Here is a 20,872-nt window from a genome sequence, read left to right as displayed (position 1 = left end):
GCGCTGCTCAAATAAATATACAGGTTTTATGACATATAATGCCTATAAAACTGAATCCCCTTGAATTTGTGATTTTGTGTATGTGAATTTCCCCTTGGGATTAATAAAGTATCTATCTATCTATCTATCTATCTATCTATCTATCTATCTATCTATCTATCTATCTATCTATCTATCTATTTTCCAACCCGCTAAATCCGAACACGGGTTCACGGGGGTCTGCTGGAGCCAATCCCAGCCAACACAGGGCACAAGGCAGGAACCAATCCCGGGCAGGGTGCCAACACACCACAGGACCTACCTATCTATCTATCTATCTATCTATCTATCTATCTATCTATCTATCTATCTATCTATCTATCTATCTATCTATCTATCTATCTATCTATCTATCTATCTATCTATCTATCTATCTATCTATCTATCGTTTAAAGGTTCTCTACAATTTATAGAGACGTAAAAATATACTAAATTGTTAATTCATAATACCAGTTATTAAGGCCAGTAAAATTATAGCAACAATGCTTTTTATGTAGGTACACCACAGAAGTCCATTGGCCATGACCACAATTAAGAATGTGTTTTATATGATGATATCACATTTTTCCACTTTTTAAGACTCCATTCTCTGTACTTTACCAGTAGATACCTCTTTTGTCCTTTTCAATGACATTTCTTTGCATTTTCCCAGACATGATCACTCGCATCCATTTGATTTGTCAAAGTCAATGAAGTGTCTGGTAAATGCAGAGCTAGAATTTTGACAATTGAATTGCTGCAGTATTCTTGCAGCTATGATATCAATGCTTTTTCTTAAAGGCAGCCTGGCATCTACACAATTTCTGTATATGATCATAAGTATGATGGGATTGGATTTTCATCTTTGTGTATAATAGAGGAGGGCAAGGTTTTTACAGCACTAAGTGCATTTTGTACTAAAGGCAAAACATGAAGAGTATAACAGCACAAAATGACATTAGAAAAAATTCAAGGAAAACTCAAAATTAAAGGGAGTGAAAATTATGTCAGTTCTGCTACATTATGGTTTAAAGTCCACACCCTCAGCCACTAGCCACATTGTCTTAATGTACAAGACTTAAATGTTGTGCCAACCCAAAATATTCCAAGGCTTTTCAAAAACATTTTGTTCCTTCAGCCGCTCTTTAACACTAACCAAGCTATCACAGTTGAATTTTTAGACGCTTAAACCTGAAATCTAAGTTTTATCATCAATGTACATAGATGTATGATTCAGTATAAATATTTTTGCAGTTTTTGTATTGGATGCATTTACTGTATCATTATTTACACAGTCAAAACAAAGTTAAAAATGAAATAATATTTTACAATTTAAAGTTAGTTTGAAATTGGATATCTGCAGCCCTGAAAGTGGCCCCTTCTGTTCTGTAAGTGAATGTTTTTTGTAACTATGCTTGTCTAATGTTACAGTCATTGTAATCATATGATGAAAAGAATGATTGTGCGCAAATGAAGCTGTAAATGTACCAATAGACAAAAGAGATTGCAAATCCATCCATTTTCCAACCCGCTGAATCCGAACACAGGGTCACGGGGGTCTGCTGGAGCCAATCCCAGCCAACACAGGGCACAAGGCAGGAACCAATCCCAGGGAGGGTGCCAACCCACCGCAGGACACACACAAACACACCAAGCACACACTAGGGCCAATTTAGAATCGCCAATCCACCTAACCTGCATGTCTTTGGACTGTGGGAGGAAACCGGAGCGCCCGGAGGAAACCCACGCAGACACGGGGAGAACATGCAAACTCCCCGCAGGGAGGACCCGGGAACAAACCCAGATCCCCAGGTCTCCCAACTGCGAGGCAGCAGCGCTACCCACTGCGCCACCGTGCTGCCAAGATTGCAAATACAATTAGAAAATGTAATATATATAAAGACTTTTATTGTAAAAAAGTTTAATCTAGGTCTAACATTTTTCAGGAGTAACTAAGTACAGGTACAAGCAAGCAATACAGGACACAAAAGCAAAATTCAAAAACCCAAAGAGTCAAAAGCACCCGTCTCACCAGCCCAAAGCCTCCATTTCTAAGACCAGGGCAACAGTTTGAGCAATTAGATATTGTCAGAGTGTAGAAAAGACTCACCAAAGCAATGGCACATGTCTTCTTGGGACTAAGTGCATGGTGACCAGACAGAATGCACAGCAGCTACACACAAACATCTGCTGCATGGCAGTAGCACCCACACAAGCCTCAGATCACATCTTGGGCTTGGCAGTGTACCACGTGCAGTACATTATACATTTAGATATCGTTTACATCTTTCATGATATATGGACAATAAAACTACATATGATATCACAGATGAGGTGTCACAAGTGTGTTGTGTAGTTTAATAAAAGCTTCCCTTCACCCATCACTGCTTAATCCGTTTTGACCACTGTCTGAATGTGTGCTGTGAAGAGTCCTCTATGACCCCGAAGTCCTCTCATCTCAATGATGTTCTTCCAGATGTGCATTTATGAAACAAACATTTGTATTTAAAATGTTGTCAAGACAGTTCTCAGTTTGTAAGTTTTACTCACTATGTGTTTCATTTTGCTTTCACTGTTTATTGTTAAGGCACATGTTGAGTTTTTACATTTGTCTTACAGCCTGCAGTTACTTCACACAGGCTATACTTAGACTAATATGAGTCCTTTCAAAGCCATTGTAAGCATTTACACTGCTGACTGAAATGAAGCTGGGTGGACCTTAAATGCAAGTATTAAACCAGACAAAGGTAGCATGCCCTAGGTATGTCTTGTGCAGTCTACGTAGCTTAGCATTACATCAAAAAACTGCTCCCTGATTGAAAATTATTTGCTGTATTGAATGCCATGTCAATAGTCACAATAATATATCAAACTAGCCATGAATGCCACAGAGCCTTTCAAGTATGTTAAAGAAGGAAAATGGTTCAGATCACAAAGTTAAAAACAAAATGTCTAAGTCACCAAGGATCCCTTGAATTACAGTTAAGTCTGCTGTAAAACGAAGAAGAATAAACCACTTTCTTTCCATGAACTACATTGATCAAATTGCCTTCCAAACTGAGAAACAGACTAAGCAGAAAACAGCTTAGGGGTGTTACAGTGAAGCCAACAGTGACTTTGAAAGATTTTTAAAGTCTTGTGTCTGAGATTAAATTCAATGTTCATACATCAAACTTGGCCTATATATGGGTTTGCAGCAAGAAAGAAGCCATTAAGAAAGAAAGATTTGTCTGAAATGGAATGTCAGACGTAGCATGTAAAGTTAATGATACTGCAGATATGATGAGAGGTTTAAAGGTTATTGAAGATAAAAGTGGAACTTTTTTTATCTTTAATTGAATTCATTGAGTCATGTTTAGGCCCATCAAGTTGCTGAGTCACAAACAACTTCTGTCACAATATTGTTTGCTATTCTCTTTCATTCATATTGTGGGTGTATTGTTATGATATAATTACAGTTAAGGAAATGCTACAACAAATATTTAGGACATCACTTTTCAGTGTCTAAGAAATATTCTTGTATTGGATTGTAGTCAATGTCTGGCATTTAGACTAATTACCTACTCAAAAATTGTACAGATGTTGAGGCCATTGATTTTTGTCAGTTTTTTATGAGGGCTTCCCTTTTTTATAAGGATTTGTTTCTGTGCCTCTAGTTATCAATTCTTTATATCTATTGTACTAGTGACCTAATTACATCAAAAGCATTTTAGCACCAGCAAAAGAGAACCAAGAGAGCAAAATCAGTCTTTCAATTATTTGTACATAAATTAAGTTTTATTTTATAATTTGTTATGGTTGACTTTAACATGCAAGGTAAAAAAAATCTAATTTATTGGAATCAAAAGAAGCAGGCAGTTGGAACACCTTTGTAACTTAAAGAGGATCTGCGTGTGCTTATTGATAGAAACAATCAGACTGATCATGTGTAAAATATGCATTATACACGTGAAGTTACATTAATCATCCATCCATTATCCAACCTGCTATATCTTAACTACAGGGTCACGGGGGTCTGCTGGAGCCAATCCCAGCCAACACAGGACACAAGGCAGGAAACAAACCCCGGGCAGGGCGCCATCCCACCACAGAGCGCTTACATTAATCAGCCCACCAATATTTAACTGCCTCGCAGTTGGGAGATCTGGGGACCCGGGTTCACTTCCCGGGTCCTCCCTGCGTGGAGTTTGCATGTTCTCCCCGTGTCTGCGTGGGTTTCCTCCGGGCACTGCGGTTTCCTCCCACAGTCCAAAGACATGCAGGTTAGGTGGATTGGCGATTCTAAATTGGCCCTAGTGTGTGCTTGGTGTGTGGGTGTGTTTGTGTGTGTCCTGCGGTGGGTTGGCACCCTGCCCGGGATTGGTTCCCTGCCTTGTGCCCTGTGTTGGCTGGGATTGGCTCCAGCAGACCCCCGTGACCCTGTGTTCGGATTCAGCGGGTTGGAGAATGAATGGATGGATGGATATTTAAATATTTAAATTTAAACAAAGGATATATATAACACCATATATCGAACTTGCACAATTATGAACGACTATCTGAACTTTTTTTTCAGGGTATTCTGATTTGTACTTATGGAATACTGACAATACTACTACTACTACTCTTTTGCCATGTTAAGGTGATCTTAGTCCCTTCATTGCATTTATTATGTACACCTTAAGATAATGCCCCAAAATCCTATTATCTTAGCATACATCCAGGTACTGTAGTTCAGCTCTTCCTCCTTTCTTTTACATTCAATGACCCAAGGCAACCAAACAAGAAAAAAAAAACTACATATTTATTTATGTATTATACATAATATGAGCAAAATAATAGGCATAATTCATATGAATGTGACAAAAATTGCCATTACAACCTAAGTAGATATTTGCTGCAAGGTGGCTGTCCATTCTTTGTTCTGGCCTAGCTTGGTCTTTGGTCCCAAATGGCCTTTGAATGAATACAATGATGGCCTGACCTCCTCTTCTATGGATGGAAAATGGCAGAGAGAGAGATTTTCTTTGTTACCTCTGTCTTTATCTTCTTTGATGTACCTCCTGGACCAACAAAATAAGTTGACTTCCTAATCATACCGATCCTATTCAGCCACAATTCCAGTCCTGTCCCAATTCTAGATTTCCCTCCTGGCACCATAAATTACACCTGTCCTTTCCATTCCATACTGGCCTATTAATGGCCTTTCATCTCAGACCACCTGTATTGCTTCTTGTTGGCTGGCCAAAAGGAATTGTATCTGCACTAGTTTTAACCTGCATTAACCTACATACAATTTTTTCTAAAATATTATAAGTACATATTTTCTTATAATGTTAAGACATTGTCCTCATCACAACAACAACAACAATAAACAACAACTACTACTACTACTACTATGTTATACTGCACTTGAATGCACTCAATGACACAACATTTGCTACTCCCACAATTAGAGATCTAAATTACATGAAACAAACAAGGAAGATCAGTAAGTTCAATAGTGAATGATTAAATTTACATTTTTCATACATTTATGACAAACTGAAGACTTCTTGATTACAACCTTACCAATAGATACTATTAACTGCATAGGCTTGGATTATTGGACACACTTTAGTTTAGGTACTTCAAAAAGGTGTCTATTACTTATATACTGTTATGTGACAAGACCTTAATAAAGGCTCCTTAACACAAAGCATCAGTAAAGTGGATTTTCATATCTGTGCAGTGTGGAATATTAAAAGCTTATGCTGGTAAAATTACTGGAAAATATGAAAGATTCACAGGTCTTATACTGAAACAGGCAATATCAGGAGTAATACAGTATGTCCCACCTCTGACCATTTCAAAGTAGGCCATATTGCACATATAAATAACCACTTTACTAATGTTGTTTAACTCTTGTGAAAGGTGCTGTATAGGCACCCGACACAGACTAACAATGGAGGCACGAGAAAACTAAACAAAAAGATTTAATTTTCTTCACCTGTGGGGCACGTCTTCCCCATGTCCCACAGGCAGTACACGGTCCCAAAAGCACACCAAACAAAATTAAGCAAAGCACCAAAACAAGACACACTCTTCACCACCACTCATCCTCCTAGCAAGCGTTGTCCTCCTCCTCCTCCTCCCGACTCTGGCTTCTGGAGTGGTGGCTGCAGGCTTCTTATATAGCCCACCCGGAAGTGCTTCAGGTGATAATTAACCTAATTTAGGCTGCACTTCCGGGTGTGTCTGCTTTCCAGCCTACACAGCCTCGTTAGGCTATGCAGCTCCCCCTGGCGGTGGCCACAGAGCCCAACAGGGATGAGCTCCAGTATAACATAATTGTGGCCTCGATGCAACCCAGGGGGGCTGCCACCAAGTCTTCCAGAAGACGTAACGTGCATCCCATGGCTGCTCCCCCAGATGCAGTGCTAAAGGAGCGTCCTGGCAGTCCTACTCACTCTATATGAGTAATAGATACATGTTTGCAGTACCTAATGTGTTACCAGATTATTTTGGCCTTAGGTCAGTTGTTACAGTACACCAAAAATGTCTCAATAATTTGATTGTCACTGATGCACACAAAGCAGTGATGATTCATCTGAGAAGCTCAGTAGATGGTATAGATTGGAATTGTACTTTAAATCACTGGTGTAGAGTGAAGGGGTGCATGTCTTTTCTTGGTAATGTGGACACTATTTTGTTGGTATAGGTATAAATTGGTACCATAGCCAGCAATTTTGCCTACCGAATGTCTGTTATGAGCATTTGACAGAAAATAGGCAGCGGTGATGGTGCAGCAAAGACTAAGTACAACTTTAGGCACTCAAAGACAAAAGTAAACTACATAGACAATCAATTAAAAAAAATAAAAATGTTTGTTATGAGTATGCAGACTAGAGACAGGTTAGTGCAACACTGACAATAAATAGAACGAAATACTGTACATTATATAAACTGTCAAATGGCATATACAAGAAACCAGCATGAGTAGCTGTTGAGTAAGCTTATGACCCATGAATAAAAACTGCCCCTTGAATCTGTTGATGTGACTGTTAATAGTCCTAATCTTAAGGCCATCACAAGCCATTTTGCTGCTCTAAACAAAACACAATTGTGTCTTCCTCATTGAGTTTGCAACAACACAACCAATAGGCAGTAACACATAAAAGCAACCTGGTTTGACCCCTGCAAAATTTTTGAACCTTTCATGATGGCTTGAAGTAAATATCCTGTGCCAATGCAAAACACTTGGCAAGGTGTACTCGAGAGTACACCTTATGAAAAGGATTTAGGAGTCATAGTGGATTCTAAGCTATCAATTTCCAGACAGTGTTCAGAAGCCATTAAGAAGGCAAACAAAATATTAGGTTATACTGTATAGCACAATGTGGTGGAGTACAAGTCCAAGGAGGTTATGCTCAACCTTTAAATGTACTGGTGAGGCCTCATCTGGAGTACTGTGTGCAGTTTTGGTCTCCAGGCTACAAAAAGGACATAGCAGCGCTAGAAAAGGTCCAGAGAAGAGTGACTAGGCTGATTCCAGGGCTACAGGGGTTTGACTTATGAGGAAAGATTAAAAGAGTTGAGTCTATATAGTTTAAGCAAAAGAAGATTAAGAGGTGTCATGATTGAAGTGTTTAAAATTATAAAGGGATTTAGTACAGTGGATCGAGACTGTTATTTTAAAATGGGTTCATCAAGAACACGGGGACACAGTTGGAATACAAGTAGTATGGTAGACAGTAAAACTTTAGGGACTTTCAAAACTCGACTTGATGTTTTTTTTGGAAGAAATAAGTGGATAGGACTGGCGAGCTTTGTTGGGTTGAATGGCCTGTTCTCGTCTAGAGTGTTCTAATGTTCTTTTTCATGGGCATTGACAAACACAAGCAGGGTATCTACAGAAGAAAAGAGGAAAAAAATCTATGCACACACCTGACTGACAACATTCTTAAACAACTAAATAAAATGCATTATTACATTAATGACGATTATTACATTATTTAAGTTTAGCTTTCAGAAGTGTAGACACTGGACCTTCATTGCTGAAAAGGTCTGTTTCAATTTGCCATGCCACTTTGTGTTTTACGCTCGACGAAAATTGAAGCCAGACTATTAAGTCTGTCTTGTGTTATTGTTCCTCAGGAATCCTTCAAAATCTAATCACATTTGAACATTAGCTGCTGGTCAGTCTCTGTTTTAGATAAGACTGACATTACTGCCATTTTTGGTAGGAGAACCTGCTACATCTACTTTTATTTGCAGTGAAGGAAACTTTCTAGTGGAATCAATGAGTTGATGAATTGATGATGGTGCATTGTCATCTTTGCTAACTGAGTTTAAAATGATGGATTTTAAAAATGAGGCTTTATGTTTTTGAAATCCTTGCTTATTTAGTGGTCTCTTTTTAGTATTCGTAATCAGACAGTTTTGGTTATTTAGAAATTCTACAACTCACTGTCATTCAACAATGTCTCACCCTAATGATCAAAATTGGTGCCAGTACACTACACTCTTAAAAATAAGGGTGCCAAAGTAATTCTTCAGAGTGATGCCATAAAGAAACCATTTTCAATTTCCAAAAGACCCGTGTATGTGAAGGGTACAGAAAGAATAGGCTTAATAACAAGCTTTTTTTACAGCAAATAGCCTTAAATAGATGGTAACAGATTTGAGAAATACCAATGGGTTCCTGATTTTAAAAAGGATTCTTGTTCTATACTGTAACACAGGATAAGTCCAGGTTTTCTTAATCTGTTAGTGTCCTGCTATGTAGCCTACATTAGAGATATTAGTTTTTTTCCCACATATTAGGAAGTTGTTTAAAATACAAAGAACCGACTTCATAAGCAAAGAACCTTTCTCAGAATCTAATGGTGCCCTGTCAAGCAGTGGCTCTACAAGGAACCACACAACACAGTAAATAACCATAAACTGCCATTTCTAAGAGTGTACAATCCAAGGTGTGCAGTCCATCTTGGGACTGGCACATTCCTCAGCCATTTAATATAATTAGAGACAATTTTGATGACATGCTCTGGCATTATTCATAAAATATCACATAATAGTGGAAAGTTTGGAGAGGGTTCTTAATGCAGAAATTAGGATGGAATTCCTGCCGTATTCTGTAGCAAGATTTATCTGGTACATTTAGCCGTCCTTGATAAATGGCTGCTTTTGGCAATCTCCTACTTTGTCTGTTTAGATGGTCTGCATGAATCACTTGCCAGAATGGAGGAAAGACAAAATATACACTGTAGGGTTGCTGATGTATTTAATGATACTGGTGTTGCCTTTATAATTCAATTAGTGATATTATGTATTTATCTGTATAAACTCAAAATGCAGCAGATTAGTAAAACCTCTCTGCATAATGTTGACACCTCCTAAAAATGATTACTGTGCTGCAGTCATGTCATTACATATCAAGATTCCCCTGCTCTTCCTGCTTATAACTGAGCTAAGCACAGGTATCTTGTGGGACTGGGGCATACAGCTTTTTTCTTAAGCCATGCTATGACATTAAGCAATGGCCAAAGAAAAAGAGATGACTTTAAAGATGAGACAAGTTTTAGGTTGAGCAAAAAGAGTAATTTTGTTTTCAAAGTGACCATTGTGGAAATGATTAAACTCTAGTGAAATGTAACATTCTCCAGTAGTCAGTACATTTAAAATTCACAAAGGTTGGTTTTCTCACTTTGTACAAATATGTGCTAATCGAATCGCTGCAGACCCATGTCATATTTATGAGATCACAGAAGTAAATTCATCTACATGGATTGAGTATAAAATTTTTTCTGGAATACAAAAATAGGAATTCAGCTAATCTTCAATTTCTTGGTGCAACAAGATAAAAAAGAGTACTAAAGACCGTCTTATCTGAAACTGCAACAGAGTGAACTTTTTTCACCAAATGTTTTTCAGAGAATAGAATATATTGCATCAGAAATCTCTGACATTGTCCATGTTGCCAAATGTTGTCCTTGATTATTATTACTATAAATAAACATCACTGAAAACTGTCAGTAAAGTATTGGGGTCATAATAACAGCATAACAGGTATGTTAAGAAGGATGTCTTTATGAATGTTTAGACAATGGCAAGTATATGTCCACTTTATGGCAAAGGAAATCATTGTAGTGCACATGCTTTACTATTTCTAGCATTTTGCATAACACAGCCTGTGGTTTGCTTTCAGTTTTAGTGTAGTAAGTTATTTGAAAATGTGTACAAAATGTAAATCTCTCTGGACTAACTTTACATAAGAAATGGCAATGCACGTATGCAATATATATTTAACATTGGAATTTAAGCACTGTGGCATGCGGCTGGGGGTGGTACCCAGCTGGGGCGCCCAAGAGGACCAGAGGAGGGCTTGCGCCTCCTCCAGACCACGAGGGGGCGACTGCCCTGGTTGCTTTGGGGACCACGGGTACAGAGCTGTGAAGCTCAACCCTGTAGGGGCCTGTGGTCACCGCCAGGGGGCTCCCGGATGCCTTGGATGCCCTGGACCTCAGCACTTCCGCCATACCCGGAAGTGCTGGGGGGAAGAGGAGCAGGGACACCCGGAGTGCTTCTGGGAATGCAGCCGGCACTTCCGCTACACTGGGGCATGGCGGTGGAAGATTGCCGGAACACACCTGGAGCACAACCGGGGGAATATAAAAGGGGCCGCATCCCTTCATTCAGGGCTGGAGTCGGGAGGTCGAGAGACAAGGACTTGGAGAAGGCAAGGAGTCAGCCTGAAGAGTGAAAGAGGCATAGTGTGGTGTTGGCCCGGACTTTGGGGAAGTCTGTGGGCTTGTGTGCACTTGTTATTGTATATAGTGACTGTAAAATAAACGTGTGGTGGTGATTTCAACATGTCTTCCTGTCTGTGTCTGGGGCTCGTTCCACAGCACATTCTATATAAAATATATACCGTAAAGAGAAGAGACTAAATGAAAATTTCTGGTGAGCAAAGAATGCTAAGCTGCAGATGTACGAATATTATATTTCTGTATATATGACACACAAAAGGAATATACAGACACTTAATTTGGGCAAGAAAATTAGAAACTGAATAGGAAATTGGTTACACTGAGAACCTGCAGCTACTGAGGCACCCCAAGCTCGAGATTACTCAGTTCTTTTTGTATCATGAAGTTCTGAGTTCCTCTCAAACTTATTTGTGGTCAGCCTATGGTTAGTAACAGATAACACATTAATTCATTGAATTATGAATGTCTGAATATGTTGTGAGTCTGCTTATGTTGTACATAGAATATAAAACATCTCTATGCGTTGGTTTAGCTCTCAGAATACATTTCATTTCCTGTTTAACTTCCTTTCACACCATTCAGATGAGAAGCTCTGAAAACCAAGATGCAGTACCATTGTGTAATATTTAGTCAGTTTTGCCAATCAAATCAGTTTAGCCACATTATTGAAATTCGCTAAACGGCCCCACTACCTGTGAGTATTTTTCATTCTGCTCATCCTCACATCTAATTATTATTTACTCCAAAATAATAGAGCACTTATTTGCACCAGATCTGTATTCTGAATCTCCTTGGATATGCATTCAAAATATCATTTGTCTTTCCAGTAAATTTTTACATTTACTCAGTTTTCTCTCTAAAGGTGTACTGTGTGACCCCATCCCAAATACAGACCCACACAGGTCCAATTTTTAAAAATCACATTTGACCTGAGCCTGCAAAAATAAAACCATATTTGAACCATACTGTAAATAATTAGCTAATTCAATGATTTAAGAACCACAATCCAAGCTGTAGCACATTACTTATTAAGAACAGGGGACCAAAGGGAATTGCTGTTTGTTATACTGTACTTTACCACAAAAACTGCCTAAAAGTTACCAGAAGCAACATATTTAAATTGACATATAAGAATATGCTGTCAATTTACAGTAGCTATCATGAGAAAAGGGTTAGGGAAATGCCATGCCTCCCCATCTTTAATATTGGGATGCCTTCCCAATTTCTGTGAATATTTTTCTACAAAATGTAATAGTCTAACTTCGAGTATAATGTTGTACCTCCAGATAATGTCACATATATAATATACAAAAGAGAATATTTATTACAGCCTTTACAGAATCAGTAACACAATAACAAGGTAAATTACAAGCATCTATGCAGAGACAACCTTAAGTCCTGAATATTTTGCCTTGTATTTTATATAAACATTTGACAGTTGCTTAAGAACAGTCTGGGTCATTGCTCTGGTGTCTTAAAGGCAAAAGTAAAAACATATGTTCTTTAGCTTATTGTTTACATTTTGCCCTCATCTTTTTGAGAGATGCTGCTGCAAACACCAACTAGGTAAGGCATGTTCATATTAAAGAGTAGATTGAGGGGCATTTATATTCTTCTTCATCTTCATCCAATTTAAAAGCAAAGCTCGCTTCCACCATAAGCTAAAATTTCACCATCAATGTCAGGGAAGACTAAAAAAACAATGCATCATTGAAATGAACAGTATGCTGTTGTGGTTGTATTTATTTATGTTGTACATATTTATGTTGTACAGGACCCACCCCATACTTTTAACATTTTGAATCACACCCAAGCCAGCAAAACAAAGTCGTAAAATTCACTCATAAGCTACATTAACTTTGAGTAAGCAATGCAGGACGGTACTACCAAGTGGCATTGTGAAAACAGGAAGGTATTGATTGCTCAGTATCTTGTTTAGATAGATAGATAGATAGATAGATAGATAGATAGATAGATAGATAGATAGATAGATAGATAGATAGATAGATAGATAGATAGATAGATAGATAGATAGATAGATAGATAGATAGATAGATAGATAGATAGATAGATAGATACTTTATTAATCCCAAGGGGAAATTCACATACTCCAGCAGCAGCATACTGATACAAAAAACAATATTAAATTAACGAGTGATAACAATGCAGGTATAACAGACAGTAACTTTGAATAATGTTAACGTTTACCCCCCCCGGGTGGAAATGAAGAGTCGCATAGTGTGGAGGAGGAACGATCTCCTCAGTCTGTCAGTGGAGCAGGACAGTGACAGCAGTCTGTCGCTGAAGCTGCTCCTCTGTCTGGAGATGACACTGTTTAGTGGATGCAGTGGATTCTCCATGATTGACAGGAGCCTGCTCAGCGCCCGTCGCTCTACCACAATAGAGCCTGCTTTCCTCACCAGTTTGTCCAGGCGTCCTTCTTCTTAATGCTGCCTCCCCGGCACACCACCGCGTAGAAGAGGGCGCTCGCCACAACCGTCTAATAGAACATCGGCAGCATCTTATTGCAGATGTTGAAGGACGCCAGTCTTCTAAAGAAGTATAGCCGGCTCTGTCCTCTCTTGCACAGAGAATCAATATTGGCAGTCCAGTCCAATTTATCATCCAGCTGCACTCCCAGGTATTTATAGGTCTGCACCCTCTCAACACAGTCACCTCTGACGATCACGGGGTCCATGTTTATGTAGATTTATAAAATATGTAATAAAGTACTCTGCAAACAATGTAGTGGTTGCCACCTTCTTTAGTATTTTCATTTGGTTGAACCCAAAATTGCAGTTACTTCTTTGGTACCCCACCTGATCCTGATTTTAACTAGCAAGTTTCCTAAGTGGACACTCAGTCTATCTGGTATTTGAATGTTCACCTACTTTCGCCTTTTTGTCTTATTTTCTTACTGCTATTCAGATGACCCATCTCTGCAAGTGTCCTCTGATTTTTTCAAGATCTATTGCTAAAAGTAAGAATCATAATTCTTTCTTGATTTTCACATGAATTTGATTGTGACATCATACTTTTAATAATCAGTATATTATTTAATACCTTACCATTTAAAGCAAAGGTAATTTTTTTAATCAGTTTAAAAAACAAAACACTATGTTAAGCAAAATGATTGATAATAATAAAAGAAAACTTTGACAATAAGTCAACATCTCATTAAGCACAAGAACACTAACCTCAAATGCAAACAACCATAACTTATATCACGTCATCTCAGGCTTTCGTAATATAATATTAACTTTTAGAACATTATATTGTCAGCACTTAATCAGTTTTCATTAGCAGATTAAGAATACAACCACCAGGTCTTGTGGCCTTGTTTCTCAGAGGCTGGAATTATAACCACAAGGTAGTTAAATGCAGTATTAGTCACTTCTTCCACGTGCTTCAGTTGTAAAAAAATATTTATATTGTTGCAGGTGCTGGTAATGTGTGGGAAATATTTTATGGGTGCACCATGGAAGGATTTTGTATTAAGCAGGTGACTGACCCTTTTCTCTTTTTCTGCCTTTAGTTTGGATGACCATGACACAGAGGAATGACATTGACTCTACCTCTGCTTCAGCCTGCAATAACATACATTCGGTCTCAACTGACAAGAGTCATCATCACCCAACCAGGCAGCATGGGAGGCACTTCTAGAGCCATGGACTGTCTTATCCAACTGATTGTGTACTATCAAAAAAAAATATTTTAATCTTAGCACTATTAAATGAGATTGCTTGGCTGGTACCCCAAGCCCTTGTGATCTTTCATTTTCTTTTATACTCATTTACAAAATATGAGAATGTTTGCTAATCATGTAAGCTGCTCCGATGGGAAAAGTGTTTGTTTCAAAAAATAGAATTAATAGTATAACTAAAAACTTGCATGAACATGTGTTAAAGATTGACTGTACAATCTTTCAGCAAGGACTGTAATAAATGCAAGAAACAGGTAAAGCTCAAGAGCCATAATGAATACTTCTGTCACAGGCACTATTCAGTCACTAACCTATGAGCCAGTTTCACATGCACAGGCAGAACTTTATAGAACAATAATTTATCAGTTTTTTTGTTTTTAACATTTTATTGATTTTATTAAAAGCAAATAACATTCCATACAAGCAAGTCAAATTTTACAGAAGTAAGTTCAAGTCAAATCAACCCCTACCCATGAGAAAGAGAGCTAGGTCAACAGAGTAAAACTTTAATAGTAGGGAAAATAAATAAATAAATAAAATAAAATAAAATAAAAAAGGGAAGAGAATACGCTTATTCTAAAATGTTATTGATTAGAACCTGCCAGGTTTTAAAAAAGGTTTTACAGGAACTAATACCTACAGTATGTGAAGGAAACCCATGAAAATGTTCCACTTTGAACACACCCTCTGGGAATTATACCACAATTTAAATCACAAAAATTTGAATTCTGCCATTTCTTTTATATTCCCTTTTTTCTCTTCAGTGCTTTTTCTAAGCAATGATATCTGAGCCTCGAGTAATCAATCCTAAATTGTTGTTTTTGTAGACTTCTAGCTGCTCAAGTAACATATTGAAAGTATTCATTATGGTGGTTTCAGAAAGTAGATGGATAATGTGTTAGGGGAAAAGAACAATACTCTGTTCATTTTTAATCCCTGCTTATCTCATTGAGATTTGGGAGGCACATGTCCTCATAAATGACAGAAATACCACCACACCCTAAATAATATGCTTCTAAAAAAGATAAACTGACATTTTCAACAATAATTCAATGGATTTAGATTGTCCTTATAGTCTAATTCCAGTTTGAAATATGTGTGTGTGGGCAGAGTGAGAGACTTCATGGTTTGACATGTATACATTACATGCTGAGATGGCATCCCACCCACAGATGAGTCTTAATGATTGCTCTTTGTGGTTTACTCAACATTGATCCAATTCAGTACAAAAAAGAAAAAAAAACACAAGTTAATATAACCATTTACTCCACAAAACCTCTAAATATTCTAAAGCAGTTATTTGTTCGCCCATCTCCAACTCTTTTATGCTACCTCATAATTTCTCAGTTCATGTTCTATATAGTTTGACTTGGTAAAAGATTAAGTAACGCTGAACAGACTTCCATATGCTCACCACTAGTCTCCAGATACTCCTGAGTAGCTTACAATTGTCCACCTAATTTGATCAAAAACTATACTGATTCTTTTGTGTCACTTGAGCTCACATATTCATGATCCAATATACACATTGGGCTGAATGGCATGCGCTCATTAATACTGTTTTTATGTTTCTAATTCAAATGATAACATTTCAAGTGTCACAAACTCCACAAAGAGCCTTAGCAAGGTTTGGTGCAGCCACCCATATATTTGGTTTCCTGGCTGCAAATTTCAAGTAAATGATAGCACTGATGTACACATACTGGAGTCCAAAACAGAACTGAGGGAATAGGGAAAAGGTGGAGGCTTTGAAAGGTCAAGGCAGGAAGTGACATAAAAGGAGTCAGGATCGGAAAAGTCTTCAGTCATAGGCTCGAGCCTGGACATGACATCAATGGGGGCCGGAGTTGGCCAGGCCTTCCTCTATAGGTCCAGAACTGGAATTGACATCAATAGGGCCAGATGGAACTTCCCGTGAATGGTCTGCAGGAAAGCGAGAAAAAGAGTCAGTGCACTCTGCCACATCCGGGTCAGATTCGGAATTGCCCTTACTAAAGCCCTTTAGCTGCCTCCCATATGCACATGTATGACACAAGGTAAATCTGATTTCCATATAAGTACAATATTCTAAATCCTTATTGGATTTTCTCCAATCCTGTTCAGCCTATATACATCGGACTTCCAACACAACTCGGAGTCCTGCCACATGCAAAAGTTCGCTGATGACACTGCTATCGTGGGCTGTATCAGGAGTGGGCAGGAGGAGGAGTATAGGGACCTAATCAATGACTTTGTTAAATGGTGCGACTGAAACCACCTACACCTGAACACCAGCAAAACCAAGGAGCTGGTGGTGGATTTTAGGAGGCCCAGACCCCTCATGGACCCTGTGATCATCAGAGGTGACTGTGTGCAGATGGTGCAGACCTATAAATACCTGGGAGTGCAGCTGGATGATAAATTAGACTGGACTGCCAATACTGATGCTCTGTGTAAGAAAGGACAGAGCTGATTATACTTCCTTAGAAGGCTGGCGTCCTTCAACATCTGCAATAAGATGCTGCAGATGTTCTATCAGACGGCTGTGGCAAGCGCCCTCTTCTACGTGGTGGTGTGCTGGGGAGGCAGAAATAAGAAGAAAGACGCCTCACGCCTGGACAAACTGGTGAGGAAGGCAGGCTCTATTGTTGGCATGGAGCTGGACAGTTTAACATCTGTGGCAGAGTGACGGGCACTGAGCAGGCTCCTATCAATTATGGAAAATCCACTGCATCCACTAAACAGTGTCATCTCTAGACAGAAGAGCAGCTTCAGCGACAGACTGCTGTCACTGTCCTGCTCCACTGACAGACTGAGGAGATCGTTCCTCCCCCACACTATGCGACTCTTCAGTTCCACCCGGGGGGGTAAACATTAACATTATACAAAGTTACTGTCTGTTATACCTGCATTTTTATCACTCTTTAATGTAATATTGTTTTTTATCAGTATGCTGCTGCTGGAGTATGTGAATTTCCCCTTGGGATTAATAAAGTATCTATCTATCTATCTATCTATCTATCTATCTATCTATCTATCTATCTATCTATCTATCTATCTATCTATCTATCTATCTATCTATCTATCTATCTATCTATCTGGATGTTTCTGTAGTATTGAATGTAATCCCATTCCTAAACCATTTTGGAGTAATTTAACAAGTAACATTAAAATGGAGATTTGCTTTTGTTTTTGCATCAGTCTTTTATGTCAGCTTTTTTTTTTTTTGATCAGGATTATACGTTCAGATGAACTGATTATGGAAAATTGAAATTAAACTCAGACTGTTAGGTAAACACGCATGCTCACACCAATTCCAGACTGCCATAGAGGCTCCAATCATCATAACAGTATGTCTTTGATATACAGTATAGGCAAAAATCGGAATTCCTTGAGCAAATCTACACAAATATAAGTGTAAACATGGATTTTTACTGTGATATCTTATGGACACCTCACACCTCTAATGTCTAATTGAAAATATTCCTGCTGCAAAATTTCCATTATCTTCTTCTAGTACATTTCTTTGGAGTAAGTCTTTAAACTTCTACAATACAATTCTTTTTGTAGAATGTTAAAAGTAACTGAAGAAAAAGCCTAGAGGAAAATTGTATTGATTCAAAACAGTTTTTTTCTAATCCTCCTGATAAGCTTCTCAACATGTCATTTAGTCACCTTGTGTACAATACTTTAAAGAACAAAAAACATGAGAAGAGCAAACTGTATTTATATTTTATCTAACATATTTATGCAACAGTGTTATTATGCACACTGCCTTGTATCTTAAGAGTGGCATTTTAACTCACAGCAAAATTCTCACTGACTTTAAGGCTAGTTGACATTTTTGAATACTAATGTTATACCTAGGATACCATCCACAATAATAAACTTGCATTTAATAGTTTTAGAATCACATGAACTTTCAATGTAACTCAGGTAAAACATTTATTGATGAGTCAAATTCTTTTTTCATACCTCAAATGTGAAATGGACTATTTTGAGCAAACTGCAATGACATTAACAATTTTATTTTAAATAAAACTAACAATATTTATTGCTATATTTATTATTTAAAACTGTTTTACATTTTAAAATTGTTTGTCATATGTGGTATTAATGTGCAGATTTTGACTGGCTACACAAAGAAAACAATATTTGCATCTATGGTGTGGTTGTCTTACATTGATCCATTAAGTATGCACCATTTTGAAGCATTCAGCAATACTGTTGTTAATAATTCGAGGTTCATTGTGTGTACAATTCATATCTCTCTATTATAAAAGAAAATCTTGATACAAGACTATTGCCAAAAGATTTTTTCAAGTCACATGAGATGAGACTATTGGCAAGAGATTTTTTCAACCATTTTCAACCATGCGCATAGTCCCCTCATCTCTCATTCGTGTGAATGCTTTTGTCAGACACAGTTCCTTTGCTCTCACCTCTTATAACTTTAAGTTCCCAATAAAAGAAGACGTATTATGTCCAAATCCTATTGTATAATTTATGTCTGAGTGATGGGCTATGCAATAGGACAAAATTAGTTGTATTCAAAATTGGTCGAACAATTCTGACATGTAAAATTTTAACAGGCGACAGAAAAGGTAATGTAGTACATCTTCCGCGGACAACATTAGACACCCTATTGCAGCCATGAGATCTTGATATGCCATTTGTACTAAAACGTTTACAGTTTCCCGTTAGAATAGCTTTTGCTATGACAATTAACAAATCACAGTGACAAACATTCGAAAAATTTGGTTTATTTATTAGACAGAAAGAAACGATGTTCACTAAAAGGCAGTTATACGTTGCGTTGTCACGATGTAAGTCCAAACACAGAATCAAAATTCAATGCAATATTGACGAAAAGTTAATTCAAAAAATTGTTTTTACTGAAGTTTTACAGTAAAAGTGTAAGTTTAAAAAGTATTTGCATGTTAATTTCAAAGCCAAACAGAATGAAAATGTGTAACGCAATGAATACCTCTAATGCAACATGGAACATAATTTTCTTTCAATTTATTATGTTTTACTATTTTTTACTATGGTTAATTACTCGCTGTAATGTAAAATAGTTAGTTCTATTATGCATAAGTAACAATTCCCATGAAAAAACAATCTGTTTAAATTGTACATCTACTTCCTCATATGCGAGCAGCAGATCCGCGAAGTGTCTAGCGCGTAGTGCCCGCCCGGGGATTGGCAAGCAAAGTGAGCAGGGGGCCTTAGAACCCCTTAGTTTCTTAAAAAAAACTGGGTGAGCAGTATACACTGTTGTTTATGTAGAACTAGGGCAAAAGAGGAATCGAGATGAGAGAAAGGGAAAGGCTTAAGAGGAATGAGAGAGACAGGGATACTTAATGTCTCACCACAATAAGAGACATGGCAACAGGCGTTGGTTTTCTTTGTTTTATTTTGTACTTTGCATTCTCTCTATTCTTTATCCCTCCCCTTGTGTGTTATACCATCTCAGCACACCATTTTTGTGTGCTTCTTTGCAATTTTTCTGGGTTATAACAGATGCACATGACACAGAGTATAGCTACCCGTTGAACTTTTACTAAAGTCTTTTCCCCTTCTCACCCATAAGTGAATTTAAATATGTTTAACTTTAATATACAGACACCACTTCAAAGAAAAGAAAACTGGCAACTGTTTGAACAAGTGGGAGGACAAGATCACAGCATAGATTATGTGACAACAATTACAAGTGGGCAAAGTGCAGGTCACAGGCCAAGTTCATAAGATCTTTTTTCCATTTGTCTTCACCCCCCCTTTGTGATTAAAGACTAATGGTTGACAAACACTGAGCTAAATGCAACAAAGACTAGAGGAACCCAGGAATCACAATAATACTAAAACACAAATAATCTTTTAATAAATATACAGTGACTCCACTGTATAAACATGAAAGGAGCCTGCTTGTTTATGGCACTGCAATTACAAATTGCTGAGCTCTTGCCCAGGAACAGCATACTGTATATGATTGGTAATGTTAAAGGAGTGACTAAGGGCAAATGTTTCTTTCTTTTATCTTAAACTCAAAATCCTAAACTTCAATAATGTTGGTCTTTGCTGGGGACTTGGAAAGCAATGTAATAAAAAATAATGTTATAAGTGAATGTTTTGAGGTACTTGAGATCCTGCGTGTTTCATTTTTGGACCTGATTTTCATGTTATTTATCATTTTTACCATTATTCTGACATCTTTCCTGGTCACTGCCATGATGTTTATGGTTCTAATGCTAATTGCCAATCATGTGACATAGTGGTCACATGACATGTTGTGTTATTACATATTGTGTAGGTTTTGCCTAAAAAAGAAATGAGTATCCATCTTCACAAACCTTTCTCTTTAGAATAGTGGAAGTCAAAAGGCACTTTGAGAAAATTTAAGTGGGAAGATTTTTTTTTGCTTTTGCATCCTGGCTTCAGCTTT

This window comes from Erpetoichthys calabaricus, chromosome 7 (genome assembly GCF_900747795.2).
Source record: "Erpetoichthys calabaricus chromosome 7, fErpCal1.3, whole genome shotgun sequence".
NCBI lineage: Eukaryota > Metazoa > Chordata > Cladistia > Polypteriformes > Polypteridae > Erpetoichthys > Erpetoichthys calabaricus.
Note: the sequence above shows the minus strand (reverse complement) of the source record.